The following is a 26,875-nucleotide window of genomic DNA, read 5'->3' as shown; positions in this document are numbered from 1 at the left end:
AAGAAAGGAAAGCATTTTATATTAATTTTTTTGTTTGTTTTTACATTTTCTTAAGCTTATAACTGAAATGAACATCACTTTTACTAGGGCTCAGAATGGTCCTTCTATATGGTCAAATTCAAAATCTGGAATTATTTTATTGCATGATTTAGAGAGGTAAATATTTAGAGTGGTCAAAATAAAGTATGCTAGAAGTTTCTGGACTCGACTGAACTCTAATGACAGTTTTCTTAAAAGGTCATCACTACATCACATCTATATTTTCAGAAGTGGCTTCTACTTCTGTGTAGCTACCAGGGGACAATTTTTTATTTTTTTTTTTAAATATATATTTTTCATAATGCTTGGGACCAAAGCTTTGTTTCATTTAGACTGGATATACAAGCAGAACAGATGAAAGCAAAGAAATCCTGATCATTAAAAGTACTAAAACAAAATGTTGTATTTTATGAGAACATAGAAATACAGACATCAGCAAGAAGCATCTTCAAGTAAAAATAAAAACCTGGTAAGTCTAAAATTTTATTTAGGTTGTCCTTTGTGGGTTTTGTTGACAAAGTAAGAACTTTGACATGGAAGTTTAATTCCTTTTCCCACTCAATAATTTATCTTTTTTAAAAAAATAACTAACAACTCTCAATATAACATAATTACCTGGGAGACATATCATACGCTATAGAAGTTGCAGTAAAGCAAAGCCGGTAAGAGACTTGTACAGTTAGATTTTAACTCCAAAGCGATGCCTTATTAAATTGAGTTAACGTGGATGTGCTTGACACATGCTGGGACCCCTTTTAGCACAATTAGTGCAACATCTCCAGCACTCCTTACAAGCCTAATAGAATCAGCATGTTTAGGACTAGCCCAAGGTTTCTAATTGCAAAATCAGCAAACATGTTAATCATCACTTTGTTGCCCTGTTGTTGTGAAATGAGATTATAGATGTACTAGAGATTATAGAGAGGAATCTAACAAACTGATTTAGCTACTATTTCAAAACAGTACTGTAAGCTATTTTTCATAATTACTTCTTTTTATATATATTTCTGTAAGGCTGCCAGTATACTAACATTTGTCTAAAAGGTGAGCCAAGTTACCAACATTTATACACATTCTAGTACAAACGGGACTTCTCTTCCTTCCCCCAAAGATTTCCTAATATTATAGCATATTTATTTTAATGAATATTTTCATTAATATTAACATTACAAAAACCACAGATGAGAACCGCAAAATTGTTATGGAAAAGTGGGCGGGATTGGGGAGGAGGTGTGAGGGTAAGGGTGAACCATGCAATGCAAAGAAGTGCTAACTCTCTCAGTGCCCGAGCTGTCATTATCCAGACATTACCACCAATGGAAAAAATGGCTAGAGACAGAAATAATTAAGGTACTCCATAGTGATCAGAGTAGCTTCAGGTGTTACAGCAAAGGTTAACTTACACTGAACCCTGAACTTCCTGTATTCATGCAGAATGCCTCAACTACTGCGTGCACTGGTTCTTCATGCACAAGCTACCAGATGCAGAATGTGTAAAAATATGCTTAAATCTTATTGCCTTTAAAACATCTTAGATGGTTTATGAAAGGCTTTGCTAAACCAAGATTGAGAAGTCAATACATCTGAGCTTGACTGCAATGTAACTCATTCCTCAAAAACATACAATCCTTGCACAGCGAACTCTGTTCAATACTGGAAAATGCTGCAGGAGGCACAGTCCAGCAAAAATTGTAAAGATGGTCCAGCAAGAAAAACCTAAAATCTACAACACAAATGACACTCTTTTGTGACTGTGTATCTAACATTCAGTGAAAGAGCTCACCCTGTTGCACTGAAACAGCAACAGAAACGTACCTGCATGCCAGATGACAGTCTTTGAGATCAGATTTTATGAACCCACATTCACATGACTTACTGAAATCTTGGAATTATGGAACCTTGACAAAATTATTACTCTAAAGTTTCACATGGGTTTATAAAAAAAAAAGTTTAGGTGACCATGGGTTTGTTTTTAACTGATTTTTTCCCCAAGGTTGGTCAACTCAAGTTCCCAGTATTTTTTGTTCCCTTTCATCACCTGTTAGGTCACCTGTCAATAAAGCAGGTTCACTCACTGGTCTTTTTCCTCCTCATAGACAAAAAATAACAATGGGTCGTGGTGATAGTTTTTATATCTATTCCTACTTTAAGGGACATACACAATAATTGTTTTAACATCTGGAAATGACACGTTCTTCCAGCAGAGGGAGAGGTCCATGAGAAGTGAGAAAAGAGAGCAAATAAAAGCTACAAAACATCCTCAATACATAAAAGAAAGGGATGATATTAGAGACACCTGTATGGGGCTCGTGAAACTTGGTTCTAGTCTCTGATTACATACAGTTGTATGTACATACAGCAGCAAAGTCAGTGGACCCTCATACCTGTTCTTGTCAAACATGCTCTAACTTTTCCCTTCTAATATTACTTTTTAAAAAATGTGTACATACTGTTCTTACGTAAAGGATCCTTCAAATTTGTAAAGATTACTGTGCATATACAGCAAATAGACTCAAAATAAACACAGCAATTTCTGTAGGTACCTATAACGGTGCTTCTGATACCAATTTATATTTTTTTAAAATGTTCATATAAAACCATGGCAATGCAACAAAGACCTGGGATGAGCATTATTAACATTTTATTCCAGCTGCTAAAGAGGCAGCTGAAGAAACAGTCAACATCTTTCTTTTAGATCCTTTAAAATAATCTTTTCATTATTATTTGAGCAGTAGATTTAAAATGCACGTAGATATTTAGAATGCAGACTTCCCCTATTACTTTTAAAATATTAAGATTGCTCAATCTGTGGACTTATAAACCTAAACAGTGTCACTTTAAGCAACTGCGGTGGAAAAAGCGGATGCTGCAATTCTGTTACTAGCAATACTTCAAAATCTCATGAGACTAACAGTGAAGTACTATATAACCACATTTGTTCCATCAAGTACAACAGAGATCTCTTGAGATACCACAAACAACCATGAGACAGTGTGCTCTGGCTATGTAATTATATTGGGTCTCTTGTCCTGACGCTTGTCTCAGGGGAATTAACGTGTACGTTTAAATTCACAGAACTCACATACACTAAGACTAATTTGTTCTTTCAAGCAACTGCCTTATGGCGCTGAGAAATAAATGGGAAGCAGTCATTCTCTGGAAAGGCTGCACGTACATCAAAGAAATGCCCAACTGTGGGCTCTAACAGGTTCTCATTACTAAACACAAATAAATGTCTTTTCAGGCTTTAAGACAGCTAAATAGAAACTGTTAAGAAAATACAGTTACTGTAGACAGTTCAAGATGCTAAATTTATATATTGTTACTAATGAAAAATTATTTCTCCTTAGATGACTAACTTGTATGAGTACAAAAATCTAATATTACTTTTCCCATGTCATATGTGAAGTCAGGCTTCTTTACTTTTGAAATATGGTAATCACTAGAGTGATGTGTTCACATAAAATTCCTGATAAAATTATCAAAATTACAATAAATATCTATTACTTAAAAGCAGCAGAAACTGCTAGCTGAAACACAGGCCAAATAAGAGTAAAACTAAATAATAAAATATAGGAGAAACCTAATTATAGCTGCAGTTTCCCTTTGCCCCCACCCAGGAGAACATACAAAATGCCAGATTAAAAATAATCTGATTTTGCAGAAATTCTTTATCACTGCCTGCAGGAAAGAGGAGGTAGAGTCAAAACCTTTTTTTCAGCAGAATATTTGTCTGTAGTGGAAATTACTAACAAGTCTTCAAAGAAGTATTTGATGATCCTCAGGCTACCTCTATTGATGATGTCAAGAGTTTTAGCACTGAGGGCTTCAGCAGAGAAGTAGGAAACATGGATGGGGAACCGGGCTTTGAAGTTAGCTCAGAGAAGCTGACACAAAATACAAAATGAATCATGTTAAGGCTTGATCATGCAAACACAAATGTCAAAGGTAAAATTCCTACTGACTTCAAACACGAGTGGAATCAGGTCCTCAACAATGAATCAAAATATAGACTGTTCTGAGTCTTCAAGTTTAAAAAAACTCACATCACTAAGTCTACAAAAAAAACCCAACACCATAATGGCACACAATAGCGTTGTTATTGTATTGTTTAATATAGATTCTGTCTGGTCAGCTGTCCAAACAGAGTATTCCCCAATATGATTAGAAATTTGAGTATTCATGGCTGGCAATTTTTCTTTTGTTTTTAAACATACTTACTCACTGCTGTTTCCAGTCCGAGACATGAACATCTAAGAAACACGATCTTCCTTACTTGAGGAAGAAGAAAAAAAACAAACCCAAGCCAAATCATTCTTGCCACCCATGAAAAAATAGTTCATGCTTTTATCACCAAAAACACTAGTCACATGCATGTGACTGACCTATTACATTTTCTTTTAAGATACTCTCTCTTGGAAATACAAGTAGTGAGTCAGTTGTTATGGTAACAATTATTTTTTTTAACTAACATATGACAGCCTGTGTGTCATCTGATGTTGTTCCTGAATTAAGTTACACATTCACTTTTGTCAAATAGTCTAAAAAGAGCTTCTTGCATTAAGAAATAGCGAGGAGAAAACAGGACATTCTTCCCAGGCACCCTGCTTTAGCAGGTATAAAACTCTGAATCCTTACATTATAACATGTCCAACTAAATATGAAAAGATGCAGGTTTGGCTTGGCCCTCCTGCATGCTCCAAAGATAAATCATCATGTTTACCCTCCCCTTTTTTGAAGTTGCAATGTATAAATTCCTGTAAATGATAAACTTTCTCATCACATAAACCTTCTCGCTACTGATGAATCTAAAACTCCAATTAATCAAATTGAGCACTGCCAATAAAAGGACAATCCCAAAATATTTATGCTCAAGTTATTTCTGTTACAGATTAATAGGTATTCACCTGAATCATCAAGGCCATAAAGAAAACTTCAGTACTATTATAAACAAAACATTTTAGACATGGAGCGTCAAAAAATATTTTTTCCCCTCAGACTATTTAGTTACATACACCATTTTAATCCATTATAGCATTTATTATGTGATTAAATTTAGACATACAGTCAACTTTTTGTTAGCTCAGAGCTATGTCATGATGATGTGAAGAGTAGCTGTTCTTGATTACTTTTTTTTATTAAACAAACTGCCTACAATTCCGTGAGCTCCAGTCTCGGATATCTAGTCTTCTTTGTCTTGTATACTGCTTAGCCAGTAATTTTAATGTACGTCTACCTGAACTGGATCTTTCTGCTTACATGACCAACTACAATTATCAGTTACTACTTCACCTAAGAGTGTTTTGCTCCTTATTAAAATCCAAAGTTATCAGTTGAATACTTACAATGGTAAAATAAGGCAGCAATCCATTCATCCACTGTGATATTTTTTTGAAAGTTTATTATTGGATACACTTTTAGTGGAACACAGTGGAGCTAGTGGGTGAAGGAAGAAAAAGTATCAAATAGTGACAAGCTTGAATTAGATGTCAGAATACTTAAGGCTAAGTACTTGTGACCTAAAAACAATAGGAGCCAAAACTTGAACATTTTACAGCTCCAATCTTCTAAACAACAAACCAGCAATACATTTGGGATGGCTTAATACAAAAGCTTCCTACACTCCTAGCCCTGGTTTCAATTGAAAGCTTGTTACTCAGTCTTGTAAATTCCCCTAAATTTAAGACATGTAGTATAATAAATTTCTTCAATCCAGAAATATGAAAAATACTTTAGCTGATGCAGCAGAAATGTGACGATACAAAGCAAATGTAAAACAGAGGGATTACAACAATCTGGACAACTAGCAACATTATGTCACTGATATCAGTGCCTAGAAATTTCTTTATTACACTGTGATGTCTTGTAATAACTTCAAGGATATGGAGAACATTCTTCAACATGCACGCATTGCTTTAGTGTAGCAAACTGAAATAACCGAGATAACATTGCTACTCTGAGTCCATTTAGTAATATATCTAACCCTACTTATAAGTAGTCATTATTCTCTTTTTTAAAAAGAGTCTTGGAAAATAATAAATACCACAACAAAAAATGTTGTAAAAATACATCACTAGTAGTAAAAAACAAAACAAAAACCCCAAAGAGCTGCATTGATACTAAGCTTACTTGCTGGGCCAATACCATGGGACTACTAGGAATTAATTTGTAAGCATGAGAAGTATGCTACTAAACAGCAACTAAAGAGGCTTTCCAGTCAAATTACATGTAATTCACCTTTTATGGGCGTGGACCTTATCATGTATTCAAATATGGAATAACATCCACATTTAAACAATGGCTACACATACATTATTACTTAACAACAAAACGTCTTGGAACTCTTTCACTGACAGTTCATCCATACTGAATAAAGACTGGATAACTCTCCACCAGTGCATGATTATATCCATACTATAGGCAGAGATGCACAAAAGCCTCAAGGATCTCCTCATTTACCCATCAGCAGAAGTTATTCCTAAGATACCGAGTTAGACAACATTTCTCTCCAAAAGCAGAGATAAGAAGAATCAGAAGAGAAGTTAGTAGAGCAATGGCCAAAGAAGAGAATCTTTCAATAGCTCATCAAGGGTTCTTAGTTTCCCTCTTTCCCCCCCCCCCCCCCTTTTCTTTCTTCCCACCTTTCTTCTAGTCTGCTAGGCATCTTTCCCCACTCTTTCTACCCCCCCTGCCTCACTTCATCTAGTTCGCCTTTCAGTCCCAATTATTCCAATGTCCCTGACCAAACACACAACTCATTCACTGAAATCAATGATCATTAGTTAACTCTGAAAAGTCCCGCTATTTGTCTGCCATGAACACTCAGAAAAACAATGCTATCTTATGAAGAAATCACTCTGGACACGACCTCAACACAGCCCTTAGAAACTCAATGTAAAAATTCAAAAATAAAAGCCTAATTCTTCAAAATCCCAGCAGCATGAAACCACTGTACTCTTAAATACAATTCAGACAATAGAGTAGTGGGGTCCTCATACTCTGCTGCAGCTGATGTTGTCTAATCACTGAACCCGAAGTACAGAAAGCAATTGTAGTTAAGGGATATGCAAGAATAAGACTGGAATTCTGTAGGCCATGAAGTCCTGCTGAAGGAATGGTCACATTAAGGGACCTCCACAAACAGGCACGTTGTTTTGGGCAAACTTGACCTGTGAATAAGTCAAAAAATATGAAAAATACCAAGTCCCAAAGGTGCACATTTGCTTCCTCTGACCTCATATGTGATCAAAAGCATCTCAGTTTATAATCCTTCTCCCTTTAATAGAAGGCTGATTACTTAAATATATAATTGTATGAAAGATTTCAAGTTTTAAAACACACAGAAATTTATCTCCATTGCCTTAGTAGAGAATATAGAGTAATACTACTACTACTATTCTCACTTACAAAGCGCAACAGGAATGAAGCATCTGCCTGATCTGGATTAGGATTTTTGTGGAAGGATGACATCTGGAAATACCGTGCAAGAACTCTACAGCCAGTCCTCTGTTCCACTGTCCCACAAAAGGAAGAGTATTATTTTTTATGTGTGACCCCAAGATCTGGTAATGAAATGTCCTTGGAATAAGCCATCTGAAAGGAGAGGATGTATTTGTTTAATATTGGCAAATTTGGGATACCTTTCATATTTTTAGGTGTTAAATTTTTCATTTTTTTGGTGAGCCTACAAAACAACTGAAAAAAGGACAAAATAGAACTGCGTGAACTAGTAATCTTTTGCAAATTATGCATGCCAGTGTAAACCAAAATAAGGGTGGGAGCGGGAGACAGGGATGGCTAGGATGAACGTACCTCTTACTGTTGCACGGTCACTTTGTTGTTCCATCTTTTTACAGGACACAGGAATGTTTTGAAATGGTGGAAAATAAAGCAATCATTTGTACATATATTATACTGTCCTCCTAAAGGGCACAGCAAAATGAATCAACTAGCACAAGTACACGTCCACACGCACACAAACATGCATACCCAAGTAGGGACACTGTAAGACTAGAAAACTAGGTTGACTGCCTGTAATTACAGGATGCCTTGAATCCCCAAAACTATCTTTAGCTCAGTGAACTGTTAAAGAATTACTGGGTTTTGTTTTGAAGCCCTAATATTTAAAGCAAAACACATCTACGTTTTCTCTGCAATGCCATCTCAACTGCCTCCTCCAAAGTGTTCTTTTTCTGTTGCAACATATGGTACCCCATCCAGAGAGTCACAAGATATTTTGTTTCTAATTGATTAAACTGCATGAGTCACACACAGGATTTGCACATGGATTGCAAAAGCAACTGCTTGTTTTTCACGAATTTTACAAAGTAGTCCAAACTACCAAGTGGTCAACGAAGAGCCTCCTCAGAAGCATCAAATTTGAACAGTCAAATCAGTCACAGACACGTGTGATTTTATTACATGGCCAGGAGTATTTTGTGTTTTTTTCTTAAAACTTCTTTGTTGCAATGCGGGGATCAAGAGAAAGCGTTAGATCTGCTAGTGTTATGGATACAGAGTAAGGCTTTGTCAATTCCAATGTTTCAAATATTGCAACATAAACAAACAAAACTCAAATTTACCACCTTTAGATAGAATATAATAAGCCAAATAGAAACAAAAGTCAAATCAGGTCTTGAGTGTTTCTGAAGTACGTTTTTTGACCCTTAACCTCTTGCTGCTTGGACTGGCAGTACCAGAACTTGTTACTCCAGCATCCAAGTAATTCACGCATGTTAAAACTTGCTGGCTGTTCATTCACCAAGAACTACAAATCAGACACAACAGGAAACAGGAGACTATTAAGTCAGGAAAGCGTCACAAATTTCTGTCCACATCATATACTTGAGTATTTTACATCAACGTACAATGGCTCTTGCATGGACGTAAAAGCCTACGTGGCTGGATATTTCTGATTTTTCCTGAAACTAGCACTCCCACAACTGAAGATACTGCAACTGTGGTATTTATGGGACCAGTTTCACATGCAGTCAAAGCAGTTACTACAAGTATGTGAAGTACCATAGTATTTCTGAACATTACTGAAGGATATAATATGGATATTATATATCCATATATATATGGACTACAGATTAAAATTTTGGGCCCTATTTCATTCTTGGTAAATTAATTAAGACTAGAAATTATTACTTGAACTCTGTTGATCTTATTGCACACCAGTATGTTTTGCCTGATTAAAATAATTGAAAAGAAATCCAGCAAGAGATAACTTCTCTTCTAAAATGGAATCGATGTCACAAAATTATTTTGTTTCTATTTATTGTGAGAAATTTGGCACTGTGCTAAGAAAGAATCCGTTAAGAACTGCTTGTTTGCATTGCTAAGGCAGTTTCTTATACACTCAAGTTATTTTACTGCTATGCAAGGATACTTTTTCATTTTTGAGTTAACTAAAAAGCTGAGCAGTCAACTAATCCATTATCTTTACTTACCATGCTGGTTGCTCAAAGCATCTCCTGCTCCATATAGGGTGTCAAATCCAGATTCTGGCTCTATCTCCCTTAGGGATTGGTAAATCAGCCAGTGCAAATCCAGAATTGCTAACGACAGAAACAGCACATTTCAGTTCCCAGTTTCCAGATGCAATGTATGTCAAAAGATAGCTTATACACTCAAATCCAGTGAAAGAAAATAGTGTGGACATTTTTGTTTGTTTGTGCTGATAGGTTTTTAAATCTTAATTAAGTCCAAATATAAGAATAAATTTACCATGACAGCCATTAGGTACTCAATATATTCAATTTACAGCTGGGTATAAAGCAGAAAACACACATTAAACATAATATTGAGAACTACCTCTCCAACAACTTAAGTCTATTAGATTTCATCAAACTGGAGATACAGCTGACAAATAGGGATGTGTAATTCATTTAGTTGCTCCTTGTGTTTTCCAAGTTCTGTCAAAGGCTGCACAAACTTAAAGCAGTGACTTCCCTAATAAAAAAAGAATCGAGTTGTACAGCTTCAAATAAATATTTCCCTGTAGATTCTATTTCATCTGGTACTGTACCTCAAATAATTTTTGTTGAGTATTTACAAATCCAACATCAGGTATTATTCTTGACAGGGAAAAAAAGAAAAAAATCATTGCTATAAAAATAGATTGAGAACCCAAATATTGGGTGAGATTTTTGAAACAAATTTCAGTGAGATTTAAAGGTTCTTGGTTTCTTAGACATACTAACACATTCAGCAGTTTCCAAAGACTTCAGTGGATTGATCAAAATTTCAGAAATCAATTATTAATTTAGGACTGCAAATCTGTATTTAGAAGGATGATTTTTATGGTCCTATTTTTGAAGACAGAGTTTGGTGTATTTCCTTGATTAGAGAATCTTTCCTTGAATAGTCAGAAGCCACCAGCTGGAGGCAGGGAATGGCAGTGAACAACTGGCACTCTTAAAGGCTGACTATTACATTATAAAAGTGTATTTGACTACCACAAAAACACCTCAGCATCTAAAAAAGGTATTTGTTACGCTTTTTAGGGTATAGTACTTGCACATTTGCTGTAATTTACGTAGCTGGCAAACTAACTACACAGTTTTAGATTACTCCATATACATATTAATCAAGGGAAATACATAATGAAATTGGCTCTTCCCCACACTACGTACATGGCAGTTAACTGTTTTCCTCTGTTTCTTCAATTACCTCAACTAAGTCGGTAGCAGAATTTCATGGGATTTGGTGGTTTCTGATGCTAGCCCAGATCTCCACACCATGACTACTCACAGCTGATCATCAAAAGAACAATAAATAAATAGTTAGCATGTCACAACTATATATTCACCACCTTTTACTGTTACTGTGTCGCAATGCTACAAGTTCAGCTAAAGATTTAAGTCACAGTATAAAACACTCTTACTGTACTTTTACTCAAAAAGGGAACAGAACTCTCCGCTTTGGGCAGCAGCATTAAATGCAGGAAAGTAAATGGCTGATGACCACAATTAAGGGTTAAATTAAGAAGAAATATTAAAGTTATGACTCAGCTGAAAGAAAATCTCAATCAAATCAGAATTGATTGAATGGAATGATCCATTGCTGCTTTATTTCTTAACCTTTCATAGCATTTGTGGTGGGTTGACCATGGCTGGCTGCCAGATGCCTACCCAACTACACTCTAGCTCCCTCTCCTCAACAGGACAGTGGGAAGAAAGTAAGATGAAATGGTTCATGGATCAAGATTAAGACAGGGAGACTGTTTACTGATTACTACCATGGGCCTCAGGGAAAATTATTTATTGCAAATTAAGATAGGCCTGGAAAGTGAGAATATAAGATAAATGAAAACAGTATCTTTCTCCCCCATCTTATGCTCTTTTTCCCCAGCCTCAGCCTCACTCCTTCATTCTCAATTCCTCTACCTTCCCCCTGAGTGATGCAGAGGGAGGAAGAATGGAGGGGTTGCAGTCAGTCCATAACAGTCCCTCTCTGCTGCTCCTTCCTCCTCACATTTTTCCCCTGCTCAAGTACTGGTCCTCCACAAGGCACAGCTCCTGTCGGGAGCACCTGCTTCTGCCTGGGCTTTCCATGGGCTGCAGCATAAATGTCTGTTCTGATGTGGTCCTCTTCACGAGCTGCACACAAACACCTGCTCCACCATGGCTTCTTCCAAAGCTTCCATAAGCTGCAAGAGAAATATCTGTTTCAACACCTGGTGAACCTCCTCCTCCTCCCCGCTCCTCTTTCACTCACCTCAGTCTCCACAGGATTGTTTCTACATACACACACACACACCAGCTTCTCACTGTTGTGCAGTGTTTTATCCTTTCTTAAATATGTTTTTTTAAAAGCTTTGCTGATGGGCATAGCTTTGGCCAGCAGTGGGTCTGCTGCAGAGCCAGCTGGAACCAGCTGTGTCCAGCACAGGGCAGCTCCTGGCCTCTTCTGACAGGGGCCACCCAAGCAGCTCCCCAATTACCAAAACCTTGCCACGTAAACCTAATACAGCATTAAAAGTTACTTCAGTCAAAATATTATTCAGAGTGAAAAACCCATGAAGAATAAATCTTTTTTTCTCATAATTTTATCTTTATGCTGCTTATTTAAGAACGGACTCAGAACACAGGTTCTGGCATTAAACACCTGTAAAAATTATTCTCTCTTTTTTTTTTTTTTCCCAGGGAACAGGAGAAAGGGAAGGAAATAATTATGATCTTGACTCTCTCCTTACATAGCTACTCTAAAATCAGCAGCAATCATCTGTTCAAGGTATAGTAATACAAATGCAGCTCAACTACACAGTTTGGTTATATAGATAAAAATCATTGACGCTTCAGCAGATAAATTTATTGCAAAATTCCAACAGAAAACCAGCAAAAAACGTACAGTTAAAACACTGCCCAAGATATCCAGAGTCTCTGATCCTTGTGAAGGTAAATGTCTCACAAAGACAGAGCAGACAACATTATTTGTACTTGGCTTGGACAATCATGACATTAACTTGAACCTGTCTTCCCAGAAGGACAGAAAGAAGATCTATATTCATTCCTTTTAATGAAGGCTGTTTCTTCATAAAAGCCAAGCTATCGTTCTGCCTGAAATACTTATCTAGACATTTACTTTAAACTGAAGTTCTGTGAGTAACCTTGACTTCAACAAAAATGCATTTTAGAAAGATATAAAACACAATTAAGTTTTAGCAATAAACAGGAATATCATGCTTTCTTTAATACAAAATGTAAATGATTGCATTGCTGAGAAAAGGGAAAATTAAGTCTTCTAAGCACCCAATGAACAGGAGTGGAACAAATTTCCTCTCTTCAAATATATCCTTATAGTAATCTGAAGAGAATACTTCCATGATTGTGTAGCGATTTCTTCAAGACCTATTCAATTCGTTATTGTTCAGCTTACAGTGCCAGAAAAAAAGGCCTGTTAAAGTTAACATCTGCTAACTAATCATGAAACAGACCATCACAACATTTTATAGGGTTTGAACACAGCTATGAATTTTGATTACTATCAACTTTGACTGGATTAAAGAAGCACTTTACTGTGAGACTTATGAAACCTACAAAAACTTACTCCTTTACAGGAAACTCTTGTAAAAATAAACATTTTCATTCTGGATTCAGAAAATCTGACCTAGTGTTACAAGTATGCCTAATACTAAAGATAGAAATAAATCAGTCAGGTGAATTATATTATTCCGATTTTTTTATGAAATATTTCATTTTTTGAATGTTAACAGCCTACAGCAGAGATTCTGACAAGCAACTATTCTTAAGATGGGCTGCTGCACAGATCTGTTCTTCTGAGTTCCATTCCATATGCTTTGCTGCTTGACACCAAAAGTACATCCATATATGCTATATTTCAAGTTTTTTGGATAATTTCCTTTGAGGCGATACATTCATATCTGAGTGAGGCACTGCAAAAATTTACTCAAGAGCATCTCTTGACCAGCTGCACTCAAGCTGGAATTACTATGCTCTGTGTAAATAGTCCCCTCATGCAGAAGTCAATTGGATTAGAAAAGCTTTCTATTAAGCCACTAGGTCTATATCTTTGCATTATGATGGGATGCATTTCTGCTCTGTGCTTAACAAATTATAACCTGCTGAGCAATTCTTTACTATTTCTAATGACATGATTTAAACTAACTGGGATTACTCTCTTATATGCACGCATACCGTGCATGCACACACAGTTTGTTTCTTTTGCTCTCTTTCCAACATTTTAATTCAAAAATACTTTCACTTTAAAATTAAAAATCCACATTATTAAACCCCCCAAACTCTCCCTCATCGCAAGAATAAAAATCCATTACAAGAACATTCAATACCTCACTGTAGTTCTGCATTTAATTTGAATGAACAGCTCTCTCCCTTCAGGAGAGGTCTCAGTCAAATAGCTATCCCCCTCACTCCATAGAACTATGCATTCTAGGAAAACTGAGTACTCAGAGGATGCTAAACATTACAGTCAGATCATATTAATCAAAAGAGGGACAAGCAAAGCATTATGTCAAAGACTTGTTAATAACTGGAGAGCATAATGAATGTACGTACCAGCAGGGTAGCCATTGATCCACAGTCCATCACAGATGTCACCAGAACAATTAACTATAGCACCCCGTTCATTGAATACGTCATTTCTCCACTGCCCCTTTAAACAGAAATACACACGGATTTTAAATTTCAACAACACCACAGCTAAATTATAAAGAAGGGATTATTTCAGCCAATTTTCAATAGCAAAGTGGGTGGTCCTCAAGGCTTTTTATAAATACCCTTCCAACATTTGTGTGAAAAGTTGAATAGGAGACCACACAACAACCGAGGATTATGTGGCATTCCTCTAAAGAGGAAAGGGGGGAGAATCAAACATTTCTTGCCCAAGGTTTGTTACTGTGGGATACTATTATGTGAGGTCTTTCAGTTCATATATTACACCGCATTAAATTACATGGCAAGAATGAATAACTGCTTTGTCACATACAGAATCACACATTATTTTGCTTTTTAAAGATTGTGAAAAGTGAAATAGTGTACCAAACTCAATTCCAAAAAGCTTGTTATTTAAATCTGGACTGCATTTCACCCAAGAGATACCCTTTACATAAAAGTTCAAAGATTCCTAAGGCTGCAAAGCCAAATACCACAGAAGCTTTGGTATGAACCAATTAAAGTTCCTGGCTATGTTAAACTTGCACACGTAATCACGCAATTTAGTATTACGTCATGATGAACATGCAGTTTTTCTAGTGTACCCTTTCCTACTCAATATAGCATAATCTTGAGATCACTAGTTCACAGCCAGAATTTTACTAACGTTAACCAATAGCTAAGTTGATAGACCTCTTTGTGGTCCTGTATTAGAGGACAGGAAAATTTGTCAGACATTTCATAGTATTTCCTGGCAGGACTGGGAAGGTCACAATCGGGAACACTGGTTTTAGTTTCAGACGCAAGAAAGTACAGTATTGTATATAGCAGTATGTACATTTATTCCAAGATACATGTAAAAGAGCATCTTGACGCACAGAGCTGGCACTGAAAGTTAAGTCTGAATTCTTCCCATTGTATTGAAAAAGTTTAGAGTTGAAACTGGTAAGAAAATGACCAGACAATGGTCAAAGTATAGTCACAAGTCCAGGTATGGGAAGTAAAATAACTCAGCAACAAACACCACTTGTTTTACACCATATTAAATCCTGTTTAGGTACTGGACAACATTCTGTCAATATTAAGAGTACTTAAGGAACTAGAGAATAAGAATATTTCAAATCTAAAGTGATAATTCTTCAGTTAAGTTGGGTATCTGGCTTTTTGTGTGATAACAGCAGAGGTACCAAATGAAGTGCTACTATAATTCTAAAATATGTGTAAACCCAGTTGAAACTCCAGGTGGATTTAGCAGCTGAAGTTCTCGCACTTTGTTTACACCTTTAGCAATTACAGATGCAAGCTAGAAGATAAAAGCGAAGACAGGCCGTTCTTTGGAAATAGGCTTCTGATACTACCTGTGTTGGTCTATTCCTTCCATCACTTTAAGGCACAGGATGCTATCTTTGGCAGTTATCCCAATCGTAGCATTGTTCTCGGTAACTAATGTACACAAGCTTCAGGCTCCGCTGGCATTTTCACAATCTTGTCTGCCTAGTGGAAAAGACCTTTAAAATAGTAGTCAGCTAGTAATGCTCCTGAATGTACATAACTGGAAAAAACTCACCGTAATTGGAATTGTATCTAAATTATGTACTGAAATCATTAAGGCCTTCATCTTGCACTGTTGTACGTAAACATGCAATAGGATTCAGCTGTGTGTTGCTTCCTCCAAGGAAGGAAAAAGGACAGAGGATATAAAATATGCAACCTTTCTCAGTGGTTCATTATCACTACCTGTAAAGGCATTGTACTTGCCTTCAATCAATTTTGATGATTGCCTACTATTAATGTCACTCATTCTCTTAAGTAATTAAGCCACCTCTTTCTTAGATGTGTCTTTGTCTCTCCCTGGCACATTTCCTTGTCTAATCCTCTTTTCCAGATGGCATAAGGACGAGAGATAAGTGTTGCTAAAAGTTGCTTAGCAATGCAACACATGCAAGGTTTGGAAATGCTGACGTCCACATAAGCACTATCTATACATCACACATTTATGCAGAGAAACAAAGGCGTGAACAACCAGAGTGACATAGGGGCCTCCAGAAAAAGAGCTACCAGTTAGTACACAAACAAAGGGGAGCAGGAAATGGAGAAAAAGAAAAAGCTACAAGCTTCCAGTGATGGCTTGTATTATGCTGTGGCGTTTTTTTGTTTGTGTTTGATTTTGGTTTTAAACTAGACCAAGAAATCCTGCTTTAAACAAAACAAAATCCTTGAGTTTTAGTAAGGTCCTGTATTTTCTGTGATTCAGAGACATACAGTGCAGTAGACGCTGCAGTCTACTAACAGGGACCAGAACAGCAATAAAGAAGTTCATTAAGAACACTAACTGATGAAGGCAAAGTTGTTTATCATCAGCTAGGTATCAGCCACACAAATCTTCCTATGCTAAGAATCAGCAATAAGGAATTTATTCTGGTAACTGCATAATGTAGTTGTGGATTGATTCTAAAGTAAATGTGTTTATATGGAATTTATTAAAACCACAATTAAATGTTACGGGTAATAAATAAGAACATTTAGTACACGAACAGTAATAATTTCACAAGGTCATATTATCATATTAATTCATTTCTGCAATAGCCTACTTAAATAGGTTAGCATGACTCATTCTGTGTTTAAAAAACCTGAGATGTTAGGAATTTATTCATCATGGGTGACAACTTTGAAACAAGTAGTTCTAAGAAAACAACTAAACAGCAGTAAATTAACTACAGAAATTCACATGTAGCTTTACTTAGGGTAGTCTCTTTCTAAGCAAGACCTTCAAAGACTAATTTTGATGGATATAGATTTTGACAATTTTTATTCAGGAATGAACATTTTAAATGTTAGTTACCCCCAACACTGTGTAGCAGGGCAAGGTGTTCAAAGACATCTGTTTATGAATATAGAAAAAGATGTTGTAAATGCGTCATAAGTACTTACCACTTCTTTTTTAATTTCAGGAAGCAATTTTCAGTTAACTGATGAGGTTTCCATTTTTCAATTAGTGGCTATTGCACTTTTCATTGCAATTAATTCTGTTTATTTCAAATTCAAACTTGCCTGCCTCTATACTCAACTTGCCTACCTCTTAACAGTGTATGATTACCACATGCTCTAATTCAGGCTTTTATCAATCATTTTCATTATTTGGTTTCAACTATTCATCAAACTTATTTGCATGGACCTGATCCTAAACATCATGTTAAAACTACTTAACAGATTCGAATAATGACTGAATGCTTTCCGTTATAAAAATCTTTGGCATTATAGCATACAGCCTCACCTGACATTAATTTAGAAAGCATATCTATATTTAAATACACGGAGTTACTCCAGCATATCCTGGACTCCTTACCTGGCTGAATATGTTCAGATAGTTCATGCTACGTGGCCTGGTTTTGGAACTTGGGAGAATCTATGTCTGTTCCAAGAACTATAACCTCAAATGTAAATCAGTTTATGTCAAAAGATACACAAGGTTTTATTTCCCCCTCAAACTGCAAAAAGTTTTAGCATACATATATGCAAAATACATAACATTTCAAGAAGTTATTGATACTCAAATAGTTTCAATAAAAGAAAATACACTGGCTTAATATACACAGAAGACAACTCTTCAATACTTTTGATCCTTTAATACAGAAATAAATATAAAAATATTATTATAATTTTAAATCAAGATATATTAGAGAATAATGTCTTGCTGACAGTTTTTATATAGGAGTGTGTGTGATCTGACAGACCACCTTATTCTCAAATCAGCATGAACTTCAGAATAAGACCAAAACCTTAAATTCCGCAGGTACATTAGCACCAATTTTAAACTCAAGATTCCTCAATCAGGTTTTTTATGGGTTTATTTCTGGTCTGACAGTTTTTATCAAAACCTTACTTTATCCTTCTCTGAAGGCCTTTCATTATCGTGTCTACTAAAGTGAAGGTTAACAAGGGAAGCCCTGATGATTTCTCTGTTATGCGGAGTCAAGAAAGCATTCAACAATGTTTCTCTTTAGCAAGACAGGTAGGCTACCAGAACACAAGATTTTCAACAAATCCTCAGTGTAAAGTGCTGTATACTATGAAAAAACCTAGATAAACTAGAAATAGTAGTTTGGTGGGGTTTTGGTTTTGTTTTGCTCCCCCCGCCCCCCATTACTGGTCTTTATTCTTACATGAAGACTGCTAATTACATCTTCCCACTTTCTTCTTGTCACATCTTATTATCAAGCATTAGAACTATGTACCAGCTAAAGATCACTAAAAAACACTCAAAAAGCAATTAATTATACAGATTATGCACTCAGAAACATGTTCAGCCCACTTCCAGGCCACTACTGGGACTCAGCTAACTTCTAAAAATTACTAGAGCTATGAGTGATGCATTAGTTAGTGGTCCTATCCACAAGCAATTAAAATAAGAGCACTCAACATTCTAGTGTGGAGGCTTTTCATGGCCTTTATATCAGCAATAGTTTTATATTTTTATATGGTTACTGTAATTGTAATTATAATCATAATCAAGATTTATTGTATCTTCGAATTTCATATTATCCACTAGTATGCAGTATAATTCTGAGCAACTGAAATTCCAGTGCCTTAAATAATTTACATCGGAACTGAAACTATGACTTTTCCAAAGAGGTAACTCAAATGGATTCGGGGGGAGGGGGGGCAGGGGAACAAAAGCCTGCAGGTGAAAAAGCCCATAAGGCTTGCCACCTGTTTAGTGTGGTTAACAGGTGTATCAAACAGCAGGCCTTCCTCTGGGAAAGAAGACAAACTACACACAGCCAAAACACACAAAGAAGTAGCAACAGGGACAGAATGGAACACAGCATCTGCTTACTGGGACTTACGCAGCTGCCAGAAATGAGAAATCACAGAAAGGAAACACTTTCATGAAGAAAATGAATGTTTTACCTCATTAACCTTTCACGTACATGTAGTTGTTTTCTTTCATTCTCAAATGTGTGCACATACAAATGCAGGAAAACCAGACAGGCCACCATAGCTCACTGGGTGGCTTATTTACTTAATTTTTTTAAAATCAGCAGCTTTCAGGGGCTTGGTTTTGTTATGCGTTCCCTAGTGTTCAGTTATAGTTTCTATCTTGCATCTCTTGACAACATTTTTACCCAATGTGAAACCAATTTTATAGTTAAGCAGTAGATAAATCAGAGTTGTTTGTTATTATTGGAGTCCTCTGTTGATATAGTTATAATTATTGCTTGTTTACTGGACATTTAATCGACCTGAATCTCTGAAGGGTTACGAACTACAATATGCTATTAACTGACAGCATCCACTTACTAAAAATTTATCACTCACAAAAGATTGATCTAAAAATCTAGCCCTGACATCATTACAATCAAAACTAAAGAGGAAAAACAGACAAATTCAGCATTATTCAATCCATTCTATACCACACAGAAGCAATGCTAGAATACCCTAGAGCTCAAAATATTTGCCCATGTTCTTTTTATTCTAGCAGATTACTTCAGTATGTCCAAGGTACTTCTTCAGTAAAGGGGAAAAAAAAGTATCAGATTTTTTCAAAATCCCTACAGTTACACACAGTTTACAAGCATAAAACTATTTGTACAAGGTATGGGCACACTAACTGATCAGCAATAAAGTTTGATATTCACAGAGATATCTGCCTATCCAAAACAAACTCCAAAACTGCAGAAGTTAATGTAGACAAAGTGACAGAATTTCCAGATCCTTAATTTGAGTTTCTTAGTAGCTTGCCCTTTTTTGGGCACTGAACCAATTCTTACCATTTGTGTTATGACTGGGTTCCTGTCCCCTGTGCTGCCCATACATAAATCCTCTAATTAGTTTTCACATATTTCCTGTTTACTTCCATATTATGTAGGCTCATGTTTTGCTGGAACTGTGCCTTGAGTTTTGTTGGACTTCAGTGTATACTGATCTACTACCGTATCTGTTGGGAACGTACTGGCACAAACAATGAATACTGTGCACAGAAACCCAGTGGTTAACTGGATCACATTGTTTTTTCAAGTCTTCATTGACAACAACAGATCATTAAAGCAGGTGGTAGATTCCACCAGTTACTTGTACTGCGTCAGGACTGGCTACTGAAAAAAACGAGCAGTATTGAAAATTCTATAACCATTCAGTTCATGATTATTATTCTCAAAGTATATTATTGTCAGCTTTCAAATCTGAAATGGAAGAAGTGACCAGGCACACTATCAATTTTGACAGAGAATGACAGAGCCACAGAAAACTTAAGATCTGAGGCAGCGTTTGGGGCAGAAAGATGGAAAGGAGAATAATACTTATTCTACCACCGCTCAGGGGAATGGCTCCACAAGCAGCATGCTCAGAGAGATTAAAACTGCAGAAACACACAACTAAATCATTCACCTGTAAGGTGGAGGTCACAGGTACTTAGACCCTTTCCAGAAGGCTGGTTACCCCTTTCATAATTCTATGGTAACAAGTTAAAGAACTGTTACCTATCATTTCGCCTGAAAAAAATGTATTTATATGCTTTTGTTGTTTCATGTTAAGTTATATAATTTGAAAGCAGTATGCTGGGTGAACACTTGCATTATGTGGTTGTCCTATTTTCTGCATAATATAAACACTAAGTCAATTGACAAGATACTGTTGTCAGTACTGTCAAGATTGTTTTTTTGGCCAAAGTATCTCCTCACTTTTGAGCACATATCCAGTGCAAACTTAAATATAGTACTAAATGCTTACAACCAGACAGAGGCAGACGAGGTACTGAGGAAGTGTAAGCCTGAAGAATTTACTAGTTCAGTCTCAAAACAGATGCTAGAGAGACACCCAGTGGCACAAAACTGTGTGTGCACCCATGCGCACATCTATATGCATAAAATACCCTGTCTTCAATGTCTCACAAAGTGAGAAGCTATTATAACAACACCGTTTGTATTTAACAGTGTATAGGTTATAATAAAACAAATGCACAACAGCACTTGTACGTATTTTTGTCATCTGCTTCTTTATCTAACAAGTATTTATTATCTTGTCCTACTGATTTTAATTCCCAACTTTCCTATATTCATGGAACAATACATAAAGATTTTTAAACTGTATTCAATAATTAAGTTTAGATTAACAGATTTAACTAATATCTTTTAACGTATATTTAAAAGAAATCTGGGGGTGTTGACAGGTGCAAAATAAGAACCAAACCCTTAACTGAAAAGCCAACATATCTGCTTATGTATATATCAATAGCAGACCAAACCACAAGATACCTAAGTGCCTTATGATCTATTTTAACTACATAAACAGTATTCGGTAGACTTTTGGTTGTGATTTCATGTCCACAGGAAAAAATGTCAGTTGGCTAGAGAAAGGTAGTAAAGTTATATTGAATAGTCTTCCCTGTAATTTTTAGCTTCCCTGAAAACATACCATGAATTTCCACTAAACCTAGGGAGACCCCTTCTTTTCAACAACAAAGTAAACTGAATGAGGATCAAAGTCAGAAAGCAAAAGAGACTTAAACAATTAAACCAGTATTAAATTTCTGAACTTCGTTATACCTGGGTAATGAAATAGTTTATGTAGTGCCTGTTCCAATTCTTAATATGTATGCAACAATTAAAAGTTACTGTTTTCAAGTTCTGAAGTTACTACCAAAGCATAAAATGCCACTTCTTCAAAGGATATCTCTCTCCAAACACTTACCAGCGAAACGATGTCAAATAAAATTAAAAAATAAAAAAAAATCCCAAGACAAGCACAGATTAGACCTGACTTTGTTACTCAAAATTTCAGTAACAAGTTTCAGATATTCTTTTTTAACCCTCAAATACTGTGACTGCAATGACAGAACCCTGTTCTTGATTTGCAATGCAGTAATTCATTTACACGCTACAACATTTGGTCCTTATGTCCCAGGCCTCAAGGTCATCTCACTGAATTACTGGAAAATAATCTACACCACATCTTATCCTGCTGTTTAGTTCATACTGAAAATACATTCCCTGATCTTGCTACCTTGAAGTAGGTGTCAGTGAGTACGAGTATTTGTATGTGCTTATAAATACATACACATACATTTCCCTCCACCCCCAAATCACTATGTTTACTCCTGTTTTACAAATAAGGAATACTCCAAATAATAATCACAATAAAACTATCAGGAAGACTACATATCCAAGAAAAGTCAAACTGAAATTGAAGTTCAACTATATAAAAGACTATTATAATGTAGTAAAAAAAACCCTAAGTAAATCAAATTTGAAATCTCCTGTCACTCAATTAAAAATGGGGACTAAATTTGTTAAATGAATTAACAGTACTAGTTCTAAACACAGGCCTTTCACGTTTATCTGCCTGAAGCATCCTCTACCACGATCCTTTGAGCTTATTCAAACAAATCAGCACAGTTTCTCATGAGTCTTTTTTAATATACCTCATATACTGTTCCAGCAGCACAAGGCAATATTCCATGACCTTGACACTCGTCTAGAATCCAGGCTCCTTCATAATTGTCCTCATTCCTAAAACAGTGAAAAACAAATAGGAAATTCTTAAAGGAAAACAGATTTGGTGACCTGGTACACCAGACTTTCAGAGAAAGTGAGCCAATAACAATAACCAGTGGCAGTCAAATCTTCTCCACACTCTTACAGTCCTTTCCCTGAACTTTAAGTGACCAGTGAAATGGTACAGTTCAGTTCTCTAAAAACAGCATTCCAACCCTTCCTCAGGGAGAAAGGGAATTATAGACCCCGCAACAAGCTGCAAATTAAAATCTTGTTTATTCATTCATTCATTGTGAGCCTGACCATTTCTGGTAAGTACTCAGCAACTTTTCAGTCAGAGCCTTCTGAATTTATTTCCAAATTACAGATGGCTTAAGTTAGCAGAATGTTATCTACCTTCAATAAAATCAGAGTCATGGGTACTATGCACAGTAAACTCCAAACATGAGGAAACATCAACAAATAAATAATACCACCAAACCCCATGCGCATAGTTTTTATACAGGATGAATGTCTACAGTAAAACCAGAACAGGAAACTGACTGCATGCACAATGAAACTGGTGCTCCAAAGATCTTACTATTCAGTGCTACTGCAAGCACTAGCACCACTGAGTAACCTGACTCCAGTGCAAATACCACAACATGGAGCTTGACAGGGATACTACTACATTGGTTACATTTGAGTCAATTAAGAAATTCTTTACAAACCTGAGTAACTGTACCTAAACTCTGTCATAAATACATGCAAGATCCCAATTGTTTCAGTCCTGCTAGACTGACTCCGAACGAAAACCAGAACAGTATTACTTCAACATTCAGGAGCCCTCAAAAACTCATTTCAGTTGTTTCCAAGGCTGTAGCCAATCAATGCACATAGGCTGTTAAGAGTATCAAATTCTCATATGATGCAAATGTTACAAATTCAGTCAACCAAGCCGTACCATATTTGTATCTGGCCAAAGTATGGGAGTCCTAGAATTCACCTGTACCCTTTTTCATTTAAGCATAATTTAAAATGTACTTACTTCCTCAATATGAAAAAGTGACTAGAAGTAAAGAAAGCTGGACATAAAATGTTTCCTGATTAACAATTCATTCTGTTTGAAAACTAATAAGGCAACCATTCCATTTCCCATGCTATGTTACTAAACTATTCGTACAATCGCAGCAGTGCCAGCTGTTTTCTGCATCTTAACATCAGTATGGCCTTTTTGTTTGTAGATTATAGCCTAGCCAGTAACAGTTTTTTTCCCCATCTCTAAATTTCACTAAACATTACTATTTCTAAATACTTACTCAAACATAACTCAGCATTTTATAGCTTATTTTTGAAGCAGAAACTAATTCTCACAGATTAAGTCAACATAAAGTGAGAACAAGAGCTTAGTTTCCCAGCTTTCAGTAAACCAAAGCCATCTTTGAAAAATGAAATCATTAAATAATTGTATTTATGCAGCTTAAACAGGCCTGTTCAGTCTTGACAGAGCAAATTTTAAACAGAGCTTACTCAAAGAGTCTAATTTACCTTCTCTCATTCCACAGAACTCTCCTTTGTATTTCCCACCATCTTTATGTTTCAAGACTTCATGCGTGGAGCTTTCCAAACACAAACTGACCAGAAATAAGTGTTCCCTTGAACCAAATAGATGAGAAAGTTAAACACAGAAATAAACATATTTGAAGTTCACCAATAAGTGGTATTTCACTTGTAAAGCACAAATCGAAGACATTCTAAAGCCTGTAAGTTTGTAATTAACAACTACTTTTTTATTATTGCTGTCTATTGAAGACTACAAACGTGCTCATTCAGTCTTTATTTTAAAACTAATGAATCATAATCCTCCTGGTCTTTAAAAAGACAGTGATTTGTTAAAAAGAAAAGATTTATTCTGTGTTCTTTTATGGTTAAGGAACATACAGAGGTAGTACTTGAATTTCGTAGTCACCCTAACAGCTTTTTGATGGCATGTACTCATTCAAATCTTCTGTGTCAAAGCCTGAAAAACTTACAGAAGAAAAAATTACAGAAGTACTGTAATGTGAATGTCCTGATGTATGTGAACTTAGAATGACACACAACTATTTTTCTGTCAAGTATTTACCCTTTTTTCTGTGATACACTGTATTTCAGGTGGTAACTCTTTATTTTCTGTCAGCCTTACAGATTGTTGACTAAAGGGCTTAGGTGAAGTCACTGACTTAGCTGTACAGGAATAAAGAGAAAGAGGAAAAATTATTTTCTGGAGCAACTTACTGGGACAGATCTTTAATCGAAGAACTTCTTTCTGCTCAGGATGTTAGAAGAGAGTGAATTCACTGAAACGTTCCCCTGGCAAATCATGCATGAGACACCTCTCCATAAGGGATTGTTTATTCAAATTCTTTAAATCCTTTAACATCTTTGGCTTGATCTTGTGAAGCACTTCACATGAGCACAACTCTGCATATATGAGCATCTTTGAAGGACTGAGACTGTTATAAAAAATTGGTGATACATGTTTCTGGTTTCTACCATTAATGCATTTGATTAACTTTCTGAGATGACTGAAGGTTAACCCAGAGAGGGCAACAAGAAAATATGAAAACTATAACTCTTCAATAAATATCATGGAAGTCTGACAACTTGGACTAAACCAGTCTGGCTGCTTATGATATGTATTTATATATCAAAAGGGGATATGGATATTATTTTTTAAAGGAATGTAATAGTTACAGGATCACCTGTTCATGTCCAGTATTGAAATCCATTCCCTATGATTTCTCCTTTGACAAACTTGCCCCCATAGTAACTTCCATCTTTAGTAACAGCTTGTCCTGTCCTAGAAAATAAAACAATACTTCCAAACTGTTTCAACAAACATCCCCCTTTTTTCAAGTTTTCTCCTTTATATGATTAAATTTATATCTATATTGTTAGCACCTTCACATGCTTCAGACCCTTCTCAAGCCTTACTATCTTTCTGTCTAAACATTTACCCTAACTGAAGGTATTTACCAGGCAGAAATCCTAAATCCATTAAATCAAGGTTTTCCCTATTGGCTCTAATAGAACAGACTGGAATCACAGCTATTAAAGCCTTTGAAGTCAAGGATTTGACATCCAAGCAGTCTGTAAGTTCTATAGCTATGGAAGTTCTACACGTAATGATTATTCACTGTATGATGTGAAAAGAGGGGATCTATTTGCCTTGTTGTTCTGTCTTGTAGCGTGCAAAAGGTTTAAAAACTACAAGTGAGCCTATTTAAAAAAAAGCCAACAACCACCAACCAAAACCAAACAACACACAAGCAAAAAAAAACAAACCTAAAAGGATTGTTGCAAGCTAAATCCATTTCTGCTCCTCAGCTCAGGGCCCAGAATATCCCCAATAGGTCCCAATTCCCCTGACAAGACCCGCCTGAGGCCGCTGCACTCACACTGCCCATTGCATTAAGACAACGGAAATTATTTGAACAATACAAAAAGACTAGATCAAATATCGAATAAATACAAAAATGCTGATTTTACATGAGGATACCGATTTTAAAGTTTCAGTATAGACAACGTTTATGTGAAGATAAATGTATTACTGTGCTTACTGTTTATATTCACATTACATTGTAACGGGAACCCAGGCTTTTAAGTATCTACGGGTCATTTAAGTGTTACAGGCCACACAGAAACAGCCAGAAAACAAAGCGTTTGTGACAGGCCACCTTTGCGTAAAACGAAAACGCTAGCATGGAAAATAAAGCAATCCCGTAAGAGGAAAAGCGCTTGTATTTACATCGGCTTAAACACAGGAGCGCGGGCTCGGCCTCTCCTCAGCTTAACGAGAGCGGGCTCGGCGCTGGTGGGGGGCGGCCTGAGGCGGCGCGGCCGCGGGGGAGGCTCGCTGCCACACGCACCGCGGGCCCAGGCGGGAAAGGAACACAGCAGGGGCCCAGCTCGCCGAGCCCGGGCCCGCCCGCCCTGGCCGCCCCCCCGCCATTCCCCTCACGGCCTAGGCCGCCGCCACCGGCTGCACGGCAGCAAGGCTGCACCTGCGCCACCCGCCGCGCCCCGCCCCGCCACCGGCCGCGCAGAGCAGGTCCCCGCTGGCTGCAGGCCGCCGGCAGGCCTGAGGGAACGCTCCCTCCGCCGCACCTGCCCCTGCCCCCGCCCCGAGCACGGTAAGGTATGGTATGGCATGGTAAGGTATGGTATGGCATGGCATGGCATGGCATG

At 36.7% G+C, this 26,875-nt stretch overlaps 1 long non-coding RNA gene across 7 annotated transcripts in view; it reads right to left on the bottom strand.

The window, feature by feature from the left end:
• The window catches only part of LOC106631071 (uncharacterized), a 189,547-nt gene extending 162,733 nt beyond the window's left edge, over positions 1-26,814 (bottom strand). For 2 of the 7 annotated variants that reach the window (XR_008731631.1, XR_008731634.1), the window contains exons 1-5: positions 24,923-26,814; positions 24,194-24,300; positions 22,594-22,681; positions 14,079-14,175; positions 9,492-11,692 (exon numbers count right to left, since the gene is read on the bottom strand). This is a non-coding gene — a long non-coding RNA (uncharacterized LOC106631071). Of the gene's footprint in view, positions 1-9,491; positions 11,693-14,078; positions 14,176-15,532; positions 15,683-22,593; positions 22,682-24,193; positions 24,301-24,922 lie in introns of all 7 variants that reach the window. The other 5 variants (XR_008731630.1, XR_008731632.1, XR_008731635.1 and 2 more) reach the window with 5 other exon arrangements.
• Between the last annotated feature and the right edge of the window lie 61 nt (positions 26,815-26,875).

The sequence above is a fragment of the Falco cherrug genome, chromosome 3, assembly GCF_023634085.1.
Source record: "Falco cherrug isolate bFalChe1 chromosome 3, bFalChe1.pri, whole genome shotgun sequence".
Taxonomy (NCBI): domain Eukaryota; kingdom Metazoa; phylum Chordata; class Aves; order Falconiformes; family Falconidae; genus Falco; species Falco cherrug.
Note: the sequence above shows the minus strand (reverse complement) of the source record. Positions and strands in the feature narration are given on the sequence as shown.